Below are 12168 nucleotides of genomic sequence, written 5' to 3' on the forward strand. Positions count from 1 at the left end.
TTCTGTTTCTTTTTGGAGTTCAGATGTTCCGTCCTCCAAATCACTAATTCTATCTTCTGTCTCTTTAAATCTATCATTGTAGGTATCCATTGTTTTTTCTATCTTTTCTACTTTGTCCTTCACTTCCATAAGTTCTGTGATTTGTTTTTTCAGTTTTTCTATTTCTTCTTTTTGTTCAGCCCATGTCTTCTTCATGTCCTCCCTCAATTTATCGATTTCGTTTTTGAAGAGGTTTTCCATTTCTATTCATATATTCAGCATTAGTTGTCTCAGTTCCTGTATCTCATTTGAACTATTGGTTTGTTCCTTTGACTGGGCCATATTTTCAATTTTTTGAGCATGATCCGTTATCTTCTGCTGGCATCTGGGCATTTAGTCAGATTTCCCTGGGTGTTGGACCCAACAGGTTGAAAGATTTTTCTGTGAAATCTCTGGGTTCTGTTTTTCTTATCCTGTCCAGTAGGTGGCGCTCGTGGCGCACGTTTTTCTGTGGGTCCCACCATTAAAAGGTGCTGTGGGTCTTTTAACTTTGGAAAACTCTCGCTGTGGGGTAGGTTCGCCAGCCGAAGCGGCTTGGAAGAGTGCCAGCCGGCCCGGGGATCCGAATGCGGTGAGGGTTGCTGGCCACCGCAGCCCGGGAGAGCGCCCGTCCAAATTTTCTAGTTGGCCCGGGGCGCCAAGCATGGCAGGAGGGTGCCAGCCGCCGCGGCTCGGGAGAGTGCACCGTTCCCAGCCAGACTGGGGAGTCACGTGTTTGGAAGGGACCCCCCCGGTCACCGTTCTCCATGGCCTGGGGATTTCCGATCCAATTCTCTCAGTTGGTCCAGGGGGCTGCGTGTGGTGGGGGCACCAGCCACCGCGGCTTGAGGGGACCACCTGCCCAATTCCGGGAAGGAGGAGGGGAGGGACTCCGGCCGCTTGCCGCCCCACCCGGGGAAGCCCGCGTCCCTCGGCGATCTCACCGGAGCAGGTTCTCCCAGCCAGTCAGCCGTTCCAGGATGGGGTACGCTGTCTTTTTGATGTCTGTCGTGGCTCCGGGAGCTGTTCTGTATCGTTTCTACTCCCCTAGTAGCTATCAGCTGATGTTAAAATCCGGTAGCCACATTCTTTCCCTTTCAATATAGTTATCTGTTTGATAACTCCTTTTCCTCCTTCCCTTCTTATTTCCCTCCATTTAATCTTTCCACTAAACGCTTAGAAGCAGGTCCTACTAGAACCCACCTAAAGCCTTAACCTAAGACTAGCCCGGTCTCGCTCTCTTCCGGTTCTCTCTCCCTTCTCGATAATATATCTTTCATGTCTGTGTGCTTTTAAGATTTTTTTCTATGACCTGATTTTCAGCAGTTTGATTATGAGGTGCCTAGATGTATTTTTCACTGTAAAGTTTGCTGATCTTCTCATGTTCCATAAACTAGTGTTCATCAATTTTGGAAAATTCTTGGAAATAATAATTTCAAATATTACATCTCTCCTACTCTCTTTCTTCCAAGACCTCAATTACATGTATGTTACATGTATGGAAACACTTGGACTTGAAAACTGCTTGAATTTTGAGTGTACTTCCCAATCCACAAAAATTCTTGGCAGAGGGTCGAAGCTTAGAGGCTTGAAGTATTTGAGCATAGTTGCTGAGCAGTCACTGGCTGACTATCAAGCTATGTGGATACAGGGTCAGCCGTAAGAAGTCAGGTTTAAATATAAACACAGGGATTAAAGAAAGGACAACTGAACAGACACTACAGTGTCCACACAACATGGGGGAGATAGATCCCACAGACTTAGTCCAGGTAAGTTCCTAAACACATGGCATCAAAAACCATCAGAGGGGGAAAGCAGATTCAGAGTTGCCACAGTATATCATCTAAAATGTCCTATTATCAACAAAAAATTATGAGGAATGCAAAGAAACAGGAAGCTGTGAGCAATATTGAGAAAAACAGAGTAGTCAATAGGAATTGTTTGAGTATCCAAAGATGATATACTCATCTGACAAAGATTTCAAAGCAGCTATTATAAACATGTTGAAACAGCTAAAGTATATAAAATTTTAAAAATTAAAGGAAAGTATGATTGACTGACTCAACAAATATAGAGTATGAGATATGAACTCTAAAAAAAGAGCAAGATGGAAAATTTGGTGTTGAAAAGTATAATCATACACAAGAAATTTCACTAGCTAGCTTAAAATAATCAGTAGTAGACTCAAGATAGCAAAATAATCAATAAACTTCAAGACAGATCAACAGAAACTGCCCTACCTGAAGAACACAAAGAAAAAAGATTGGACAAAAATGAACAGTCTCAGAGACTTGTAGGACAAAATCAAGTGAAACAACATATGTTTAATGTGGGAAAGGAGAGAGAAGGGAGCAGAAAAAGTATTTGAAAAAATAATGTTCAAAAACTCTCAAAATTTGGCAAAACATCAGTCTACAACATCAGAGGTGCTCAACTAATACCACACGGGAAAAATAAAAGAAATCTATACCTAAGCACACCATAGTAAAACTGTTAACACCAAACACAAACAGATAATCTTGAAAGTAGTGAAAGAAAATAAATCATTGCATACAGGGGAGAAGAGTACAATTAATGACCAGCTTCTCATTTGAAATGATGGATGAAATAGAAACTTAAAAAAAAGTTTTCTTTTGAGATAATTTCAAACAGGGCAATTGAAAAAATAATATAAAACCTATACTGAGGACTCCAAAATATGCCCCATGCAGATACCCAGATCCACCAACTTTCAACATTTTACCACATCTGCCATATCATTCTACTGAGCTATCAGTCAATCTAATCTGTCCATCTATCATCAATTTTGTAAACATTTGAGAGTAGAATGTATACATCATGTTCCTTAAACATGTAATTATTTCATGCATATTTCCTCGAAGAACAAGGATGTTCATTTAGATAACTACCTTAAGTAGTTATCAAGTTCAAGAAATTTAACATTGCTATAAAGCTTACAGTCTATATTCTAATTTTTTCATATGTTCCAAAAATGTTCATTTGGAGGTTTTCTCCTCAATTGTTAGATCCAGTTGTTTTAGTTTGCTAGAGCTGACAGAATGGAATATACCAAAAACGTGTTGGATTTTATAAAGGGGATTTATTAAGTTACAGGTTTACAGTTCTAAGGCCATAAAAATGTCCAAACTAAGTCATTCAGAAAAAGATACCTTGACTCTAAAGAAAAGGCCAAAGACATTCAGGGTTTCTCTATCACACGGGAAGGCACATGGTGACATATGCTGGCTTTCTCTCCTGACATCTAGTTTCAAATGGCTTCCCTGGGGCATCTTCTTTCTGTATTTCCAAAGTCTCTATGTTGGCTCCGAGCTTTTTCCAAAGTGACTCCCTCTTAAAGGACTCCAGTAAGCATATTAAGACCCACTGTTCTAGTTTATTGCATTCAGTTGACAGAATGCAATATAACAGAAACAGAATGGCTTTTAAAAAGAGGAATTTAATAAATTCCTGGTTTATACTTATAAGGTTGAGAAAATATCCCAATTAAAGTAAGTCTAAAAATGTCCAAATTAAGTCACTGACAAAAGGTTACCTTCACTCAAGAAAGACAACGATGTTCAGGGTTTCTCTCTCAACTGGAAAGGCAAACATGGCGATGTCTGCCAGCTTCCTCTCCAGGCTTCTTATTTCATGAAGCTCCCCTGGGAACTTTTCCTTCTTCATCTCCAAAGGTCTCTGGCAGCATGGGCTCTCTGCTTTGTGGCTCTTCTCATTCTGTTATCATTCTGTGCTCTCTCAGAATCAAGTCTTTTCCAAAGTGCTTCCTCTTTTAAAGGATTCCAATAAAGTAATCTTTAAGACCCATCTGGAATGAGTGGAGTCACATCTCCCTCTATTCAAAAGTTCATACCCACAATTGAATGAGTCATATCTCTATGGAGATAACCTAATCAAGTTTCCAACCTACATTACTGAATAGGGATTAAGAGAAATGGTTGCTTCCACAAGATTGGATTAGTTTCAAATTGGCACACCACCTTGAATGGGCGGAGACACATCTCCATGGAAACCACCTAACCAAAAGGTCCCACCCACAACTGGGTGGATCACATATCCATGGAAACAACTTAATAAAAAATATCCCACCCAAGCAATAAGTCTGACCCCACAAGATTGGACTAGGAAAAAGAACATGGCTTTTCTGGGGTACACAACAACCTCAAACCAGCACATTCCACCCTCCGGACCCCTAAAAGACATATTCTTTCCACTTAAAAAGTACATTCATTTCATCACAATATCACAAAAGCTTTAAACCATATCAGTGATGATACAGATACAATACAAAGTCAGAAACAGTACAAAATCTCATCAAATTCAGTTACAGGAATGGTCAGTCCTAAGGAAAAATTCTCCTCTGCTTGTTGACCTGTGAAACCCAGAACAAGTTTTCTGGTGCCAATATATAAAGCAAGGACAGTCATGGGATAGATACTCCCATTGCCATAGGGAGAAATTGAAAGGAAAACGACTCACATAATTTATGTGACCAAATAATTTCGAAAACCTACATGGCAAACTCCATTAGATTTCTTTTTTTTTTTTTTGTAAAACATTACACAATTTTTTATTATTAAATGAGAAAATCTCATTTGTTACATTGTCTCATTGCTAGTCAGAGAAACGCTGCAGTGATGAAGAAAGTCAGTGTTGGATCAACCAAAGTCCTCATTACCACAACGTTCATTTATAAAGAGATAATGTTCAACACAGCCCAACACAACATTCTTGGTTTTCTTCATATTGAAGCTCTCCCCTTCCAAAAAAAATCTTCTAATGGGGAATTTTTACTACATAAACCATAGTTCTTCAATGTTACAATTCACCCCAAACATATGAGGATGTTAGGAAAACCTTCACACAGCCTCCTCATCTGATGTACCACTGCTACTTGTCTTTATCATCATTCTCACTAGTGGGTTTGAAAGTGCTGTTTTCCCAGGGTCCAAACTTGAATCACAGATCAGGCCATTTCTCAAAATATCATTTTTTTCCCAGACCATTCTTCTGTAACTGTTCACTAGTAACTTGGAATTCTCTCATTTCATCCTCTGTTAAGGGAGCTCAGGTGTCACCATTTTCACTGTCCTCCTGCCAGCCCATCTCCTTTAACAACCTGTGTTCTGCAGCAAGTGAACTTGAAAGAACAAAAGTTTGTGGAAAGACTGAAGACCTAATGATCTGCTGGGAAATCACTGAAGCATTACCACTCTCTTGTGGAACTTCACTTTCATCAGAGTTTTGGTTTATATCCCTCTCTTGATGAGCATTACTGCTGTTAAAAAATTAAATAAGTCATCCTTCTCTGAGCCAGCATGGCTTTCATCTTTTTCTTCCTCTTCTACTCTGTCCCTTTGAAATTTTCAGTGCTTTCAAAAAGTCACTCTTCTTATAAGGGCACATCCTGTGAGTTTGGTTAGATGAGGCTGCTGATTAAGTTTGCCAACAGGTGAAGAAGAATTTGAACGGTTACACTTACACTGAATTTGCTGGTGAACTAAAATTCTTGACAGTTGATTTGAAAGCATTAAAATTGTTAACCCCATATGTAGACTTCTGAAAAAGAAGTTTCAACTTTATTTTCTTTAGTTTGGTTTTTTCATCACTAGCATTTCAATCTAAATTTATTTTAACATTTGTTCCCCCTATTATTTACTTTTATTCCATTTGTTTTATTCATCTGTTGATAAGGTAGATATAAGGAGCATCAGACATAAGGTTTCACAATCACACAGTCACATTGTGAAAGCTCTATCATTATACAATCATCATCAAGAAACATGGCTACTGGAACACAGCTCTATATTTTCAGGAACATTTAGTATTAGTCAGAGAAACGCTGCAGTGATGAAGAAAGTCAGTGTTGGATCAACCAAAGTCCTCATTACCACAACGTTCATTTATAAAGAGATAATGTTCAACACAGCCCAACACAACATTCTTGGTTTTCTTCATATTGAAGTAATAATTTAGTATTATTACTTTACATGTAGTACTTTCTTCTAACATTTTGCCTTTGGGATTTTATGTCATATATAATTTTTCTTCTTTTTACCTTTACAGATAGTCTTCTTTTCTACACTGTTCTCCACACCTCTCTCTCTCCTGTCTTTTCTTATCTGTCTCTAGTGCTCCCTTTAGTATTTCTTGCAGAGCCGGTCTTTTGGTCACAAATTCTCTCAGTGATTTTTTGCCTGAAAATGTTTTAATTTCTCCCTCATTTTTGAAGGACAATTTTGCTGGATATAGAATTCTTGGTTGGCAGTTTTTCTCTTTTAGTAATTTAAATATATCACCCCACTGTCTTCTCACCTCTATGGTCTCTGCTGAGAAATCTACACATAGTCTTATTGGGTTTCCCTTGTATGTGATGGATTGCTTTTCTCTTGCTGCTTTCAAGATTCTTTCTTTTTCTTTGACATCTGACATTCTGATTAGTAAATGTCTTGGAGTACATCTATTTGGATCTATTCTCTTTGGGGTACTCTGCACTTCTTGGATTTGTACTTTTAAGTCTTTCAAAAGAGGTGGGAAATTTTTGGTGATAATTTCCTCCATTAGTTTTTCTCCTCCTTTTCCCTTCTCTTCTCCTTCTGGGACACCCACAACATGTATATTCGTGTGCTTCATGTTGTCATTCAAGTCCCTGAGTCCCTGCTCATATTTTTCCATTCTTTTCCCTATATTTCAGGTGTTCCATCCTCCAGTTCACTAATCCTATCTTCGGCCTCTTGAAATCTGACATTGTAGGTTTCCATTGTTTTTTTTCATCTCTTCTACTGTGCCTTTCATTCCCATAAATTCTGTGATTTGTTTTTTCAGATTTTCAATTTCTTCTTTTTGCTCATTCCTTGCCCTCTTTATATCCTCCCTCAATTCATTGATTTAATTTTTGATGAGGTTTTTCATGTGTGTTTGAACATTCTGAATTAACTGTTTCAATTCCTATCTCTCATTTTAATTGTTGGTTTGTTCCTTTGACTGGGCCATATCTTCATTTTTCCTAGTGTGATTTGTTATTTTTGCTGGCGTCTAGGCATTTAATTACCTTAATTAGTTTATTCTGGAGATTGTTTCTACTTCTTTTACCTAGGATTTTCTTGCTGGATGACTTTGTTGTCTATCTAGTCTTTGATATTCAGTTCACCTTATTCTGGACCACTAGCTTAGTTTTGTTTACCAAAGCAGAATGTTTCCCTTCTTGTTTTCTTGTTTCTCACCCTGCCTGTATGGTGCCTTTCCCCCCCACCCTTAGGAGGGTCTACTTAGGTATTATAGACCCGAGCCTGATTTTCCCAGACCAAACTGGCCTCCTGTCAGGAGGAAAGAGTCACCTGTGCCAGTTTTCCCTGAGGGTGATACCCACAGCAGGTTGAAAGACTTTCCTGTGAAGTCTCTTGACTCTGTTTTTTTCCTATCCTACCCAGTATGCAGTGCTTGTCTGCCTCTGGGTCCCACCAGCATAGGTGATGTGGTACCTTTAACTTCCACAGACTGTCCCTGCTGAGGGCGTGGTGGAGACAGAGGAGATGTTGTATGCTGGCTTTATTTGCTTCAAATTTCCAAACCCTGGGGTCTGAATTACTTGAGGGAGGGATTCCACCTGAGCTGTGCCCAACCCATCCCCTGGGGAAGGCACAGGCTCCAGACAAGTTCTCCAACAAGGTTGTTTCTGCCTATGCCTGGGGCAGTTGCAACCTGAGAAGCCCTGCCACTGTATCCAAAAGCAGTTCAGCCTTTGTAGAAACACAGCCACAAAAAAAGAGAAAGAGAAAAATCCTTCTCAGCACAGGAACCCCGTTCCTCAGGTTTGCCAATCAAGAGCATAAGTTGGTATATTGCCTCGTGTACCTTCAGATTTATGTGCCCCTTCCTTTCCTTCAGAGCCCAGACCCTTTCAAGCATTATGTGCTATCCGATCCAAAACACCTCTGTTTCTTTTTTTCTTTTTTCTTTATCCATCAGTCCTGCCCCCTTGCGCCAAGGCAAAAATCAGCAACCTCTGCTTCAACCAGGTTCAGCTGAGCTGGGGGCCTATTTTTAGTAGTCAGAATTTGTGAATTAATTCCAAAATTGAAGCTTAGTTGTGCTCAGCCTCTGCTGCTGGTAAAGTCCCTTTCCTTTCCCCTCTGGGAAGCAACCTGTGGGGGAGGGGCGCCAGCTGCCGCAGCTTGGGGAACTCATGGTTCTGGGGGGGCGGCTCGCAGCCGGTCCAGTTGGTCCAAACTGGGGTACGTTGTGTGTCCGGTCACTGATGTGGCCCCAAGAGTTGATCTGTACTGTTCCTGGCTATTTAGTAGCTGATCTGGAGGACGAACTAAATCCCACACCCCGCGAAGCCGCCATCTTGGCACTCTCTCTCACCATCCCACTCTTAACTTGCTGTGACTTAAGATTTCCTACTACTGGGAATCCAGACAGGTGTAAGTATTTCTGTATTACCTTTCTTAATGAACAGCATTCTTGGAGTTCTAGATTTAGGATCTGGAGGATATTCCTATACATCTGCAGCTAAAGATTTATTCTGACTTGGTTCTCACTCATATTCAGGATTTAAAAATGGAAAGTGCTCAGCCCCAAACTTTCTGTGTTGTTGCTTGTCTTCTTTTCTCCTAGTTTCATTGTCAGGTATGCTGTTTTCATGTAGACCTTCACTTTTTCCAGAATGGAAAATATTACTACGAGAGCAAGAACTTCCACCACAGTATCCCCCTTTATGATTTATGTTTCCATTACCATTTCTTCCATGTGTACACCATCCAGTTTTTTCTTTCCTTCCTAAGTTGCCTCCATTAGGATACCCAATACCAGAATCAAAGCCATCTGAAGAGTTGCAGTGTCAAGGATTCACATCATACTGATTTTCTATCCATGAAAAGTTTTTATAATGCTTTTCAAAATTCAAAGACAACTTTGTTGATGATGGTGCAGTAGGAAAAAAAAGTCAGGCTGGAGCTAAATCATGTTGTGCCATTCAGGCCCAGTCTCAACACCTCTGGGAAAGTCCAAATTCCAACAGGACTGCATAGGAAAAGTGTTCGTTCTTTCCCTGTAATCTTTTATGAATTCCAGGTGTTTTTAAATTTTGTATCCTCTGAAATAATATCCAAGTTCTTTGAAGATGCTTAACCTAAAACTATTTGACACAGAGTTATTTAAAGTCAGCCATCCATACTTCTGTTTTAAAATTTTCATACAGCCATCTCCAGAATTAGCCAAGTTCCTTGAATTTAAGATTTATAAATTTTCTGAAGCTTGACTTTATTATTCCATGTACTTGACACTGTTGTATTTATCCACTCCAGATGAAATATCCAATTTATGAGAAAAAAAAGCAAAAACAAGAATAAAATTTCACAACTGAAATGCATTCCTAAACTTCAGCATACACAGGAAGACACGTAGCTATCTCAATACTACTATGCTGCTGGGAAACTGCAACACCTTAAATTTCCATGTAAATAAAAGGTAAAAGGAAAAAAAAAGCTCTGTACTCTCTCAATGTTTTGATTTAGGAAAGTTGTCCCATTGTGACATGAAAAGGGTTGAGATAAAAAAATTCCTAAAACTTTTAGTAAACATAAAAAAAAAAACTGCCATCAACCTTTAGCAATATTTAAACAGTAATTTGAAACTCCTGAAACTATTTGTGTTAGTTTGCAAGCTGCTAGAATGTGACATACCAGAACTGGAATGGCTTTTAAAAAGGGGAATTTAATATGTTACAAATTTACAGTTCTAAGCCTGTAAAAATTGCAAACTAAGGCATCCAGGGAAAGAAACCTTCATTTAAGGAAGGCTGATGGGTCAGGAACACCTTTGTCAGCTTGGATGTCACGTGGCTGTTGTCTGCTGGTCCCTTGCTCCTGGGCTCCACTGCTTTCAGCCTCTGTCTCCATGGGGTTCCTCACTTTACTTCTCTGGGGCTGGCTTTCATCTCTCAGCTTCCCTTGGCTCTCTACACGTCCTGGCTTGCTTAACATCTCATGGTGACGTGTACTGTGCTCCAGTCATCTCCAAATATCTGTGTCTCTGTTCTCCACATACCTGCATTGGTGTCAGCTCTGCTGTGAAGTTCCTGTTGGGCTCTGTCATTTCTGCACTCTCTCCAAAATGCTTCCCCTTTTAAAGTCTCTAGTAATCTAATCAAGCCCACCTGGAATGGGTGGAGTCACAACTCCATCTAATCAAAGGTCACACCCACAATTGGGTTTGTCACATCTCCATGGAAATAATCTAATCAGAAGTTTCCAACCTACAGTACAGAATCAGGATTAAAAGAAACTGCTGCCTCCACAAGATTGGATCAGGATTAAAACATGGCTTTTCTGGGGTACATAATACTTTCAAATCGGCACATTACTCAATAAACAGATCAAACTCATCTTACAGTATTGGGTGAAGAACACCAACAACAGGAGAGGGGAGCAGCAGAGTTGGAAAATTCTACCAGCTGAAGTACTTTAACCAGTTATATAATCCATTTGAATCAAAATACTGAAGAAATGCCTGAGTATCTTTTTAAGTAGGCTGTTGAATTGTTCACTATTTTTGATTCACTTCAGAGATGATCCTTGCCAATTTTAATAAACTTCTCGGGCAAAATTGTCCAAAACCATTGTAATTCCAAAATGGGCACTTCAGCCACCCAGGGTCTTTAACAAAACCTAGATGCGCTTCCTATCTGAGAAATTCACTCAGCTTCTGCCCCACCAGAGGTGACTGGGCCTAGGGGTGCCCCTACTCACGATCCCGGGAAGAGGTTTGCAGTACTTTGAATAATTCCTTTTTATCACTTTTCCCTCCTCCACAATCAGCCTCAGTCCTAAAATGGTACCAGCACCATCCTCCTCAATTGGATTTCAAAGTCAAATATCACCCTTGTGGCTTGGAGAGCAGCAGTCCCACCCTCTCTATGCAGCGGCCCTGCTCTCTCCAAATGGTGAGGGCTGCAACCTTGGAGAACTTTGGGGGTCCACCTTTATCTCAGCTTCACCCTCTCCAAGCATCAGGTTAGCACCCAGGTTCTCTGCCATCTCTGGGGCATACTTCCAACTCCCTCAGAACAATGGGATGGCAATGAGGCATCCCCCATTCCCAAGCCATTTGCTCCACCCTCCACAGGCCTAAGGTGGAAACACTCTTCTAGCTACCCTCGCCTCCAAGGCAAACTCACCCTTTCCACGTGCATGGTGGGGTAGGGGATGGCCGCTCTCCTGGCCCAAGATTTTTTGGCTTCCGACCTTAGATTCCATGGTTCTGCCTTTGAAGTAAGTTTTCCTTCAATTTGTCCCTTTCAGTACAGACTGGCAGTGGTTCTGTTTATACAGGTCTCACAATAAATTTGTGAATTTTCCGTGCAATATATACAGATCAGAACCATCAGATAATAGGACCTTCCATAAATGCTTCCTGGATAACTCCATCTCCAATCCTGGCTTGTCCTGGAATGGCTGACTGGCTCCATGTTTGGTTAAATCCTCAGAATTTTCTGGAAGCCCAGAATTTTCCAGACCATCAATTTCTGGTTTCTTTGCATCCAATAATTCAGTTCTCAGCTTATCTCTTTCCTGTCACATTTTACTATAAGCTGCAAGGAGAAGCCAGGCTGCATTTTCCACATTTGGTTTGGAAATCTCTACTGCTAAATATCCAAATTCATCATTCTCAAATTCTGCCTTCCTTCCAACACCAGCACTTAATGTTGCCAAATTCTCTGCCACTTTAAAACAAGGATTGCCTTCTTTTCAGTTTGCAACATGTTCATCATTTCTGTTAAAGCCTCATTGCAAGTATCTTTAGAGTCCACATTTCTACCAACAGTCTGTTCAAAGCATTTCAGACCTTCTCTATCAAGCTCTTCATAAATCTTCCAGAATCTTCCCCTTAGCCATTTAAAAAGATGCTCCAACATGTTTGGTATTAACAAACTGCAGCTCCCCACTTCTCTGGTATAAAAATCTGCTTTAGTATGCTAGAGCTTCCAGAAAGCAATATAGTAGAAATGGCTGGCTTTTATAAAAGGGATTTATTTAGTTACAAGTTTACAGTTCTAAGGCCATAAAAAATGTCCAAACTAAGTCATTTAGAAACAGATACCTTGACTCTGAAGAAAAGCTGATGGCATTC

The 12168-nt window shown here is 40.2% G+C and overlaps 1 protein-coding gene and 1 pseudogene across 1 annotated transcript in view; both read right to left on the bottom strand.

Moving 5' to 3' along the window:
• The window catches only part of TTLL8 (tubulin tyrosine ligase like 8), a 92014-nt gene that overhangs the window by 28859 nt on the left and 50987 nt on the right, over window positions 1-12168 (bottom strand).
• On the bottom strand, window positions 3069-9293 carry LOC143689619 (vasculin pseudogene; annotated as a pseudogene).

The sequence above is a fragment of the Tamandua tetradactyla genome, chromosome 7, assembly GCF_023851605.1.
Source record: "Tamandua tetradactyla isolate mTamTet1 chromosome 7, mTamTet1.pri, whole genome shotgun sequence".
Classification (NCBI taxonomy): domain Eukaryota; kingdom Metazoa; phylum Chordata; class Mammalia; order Pilosa; family Myrmecophagidae; genus Tamandua; species Tamandua tetradactyla.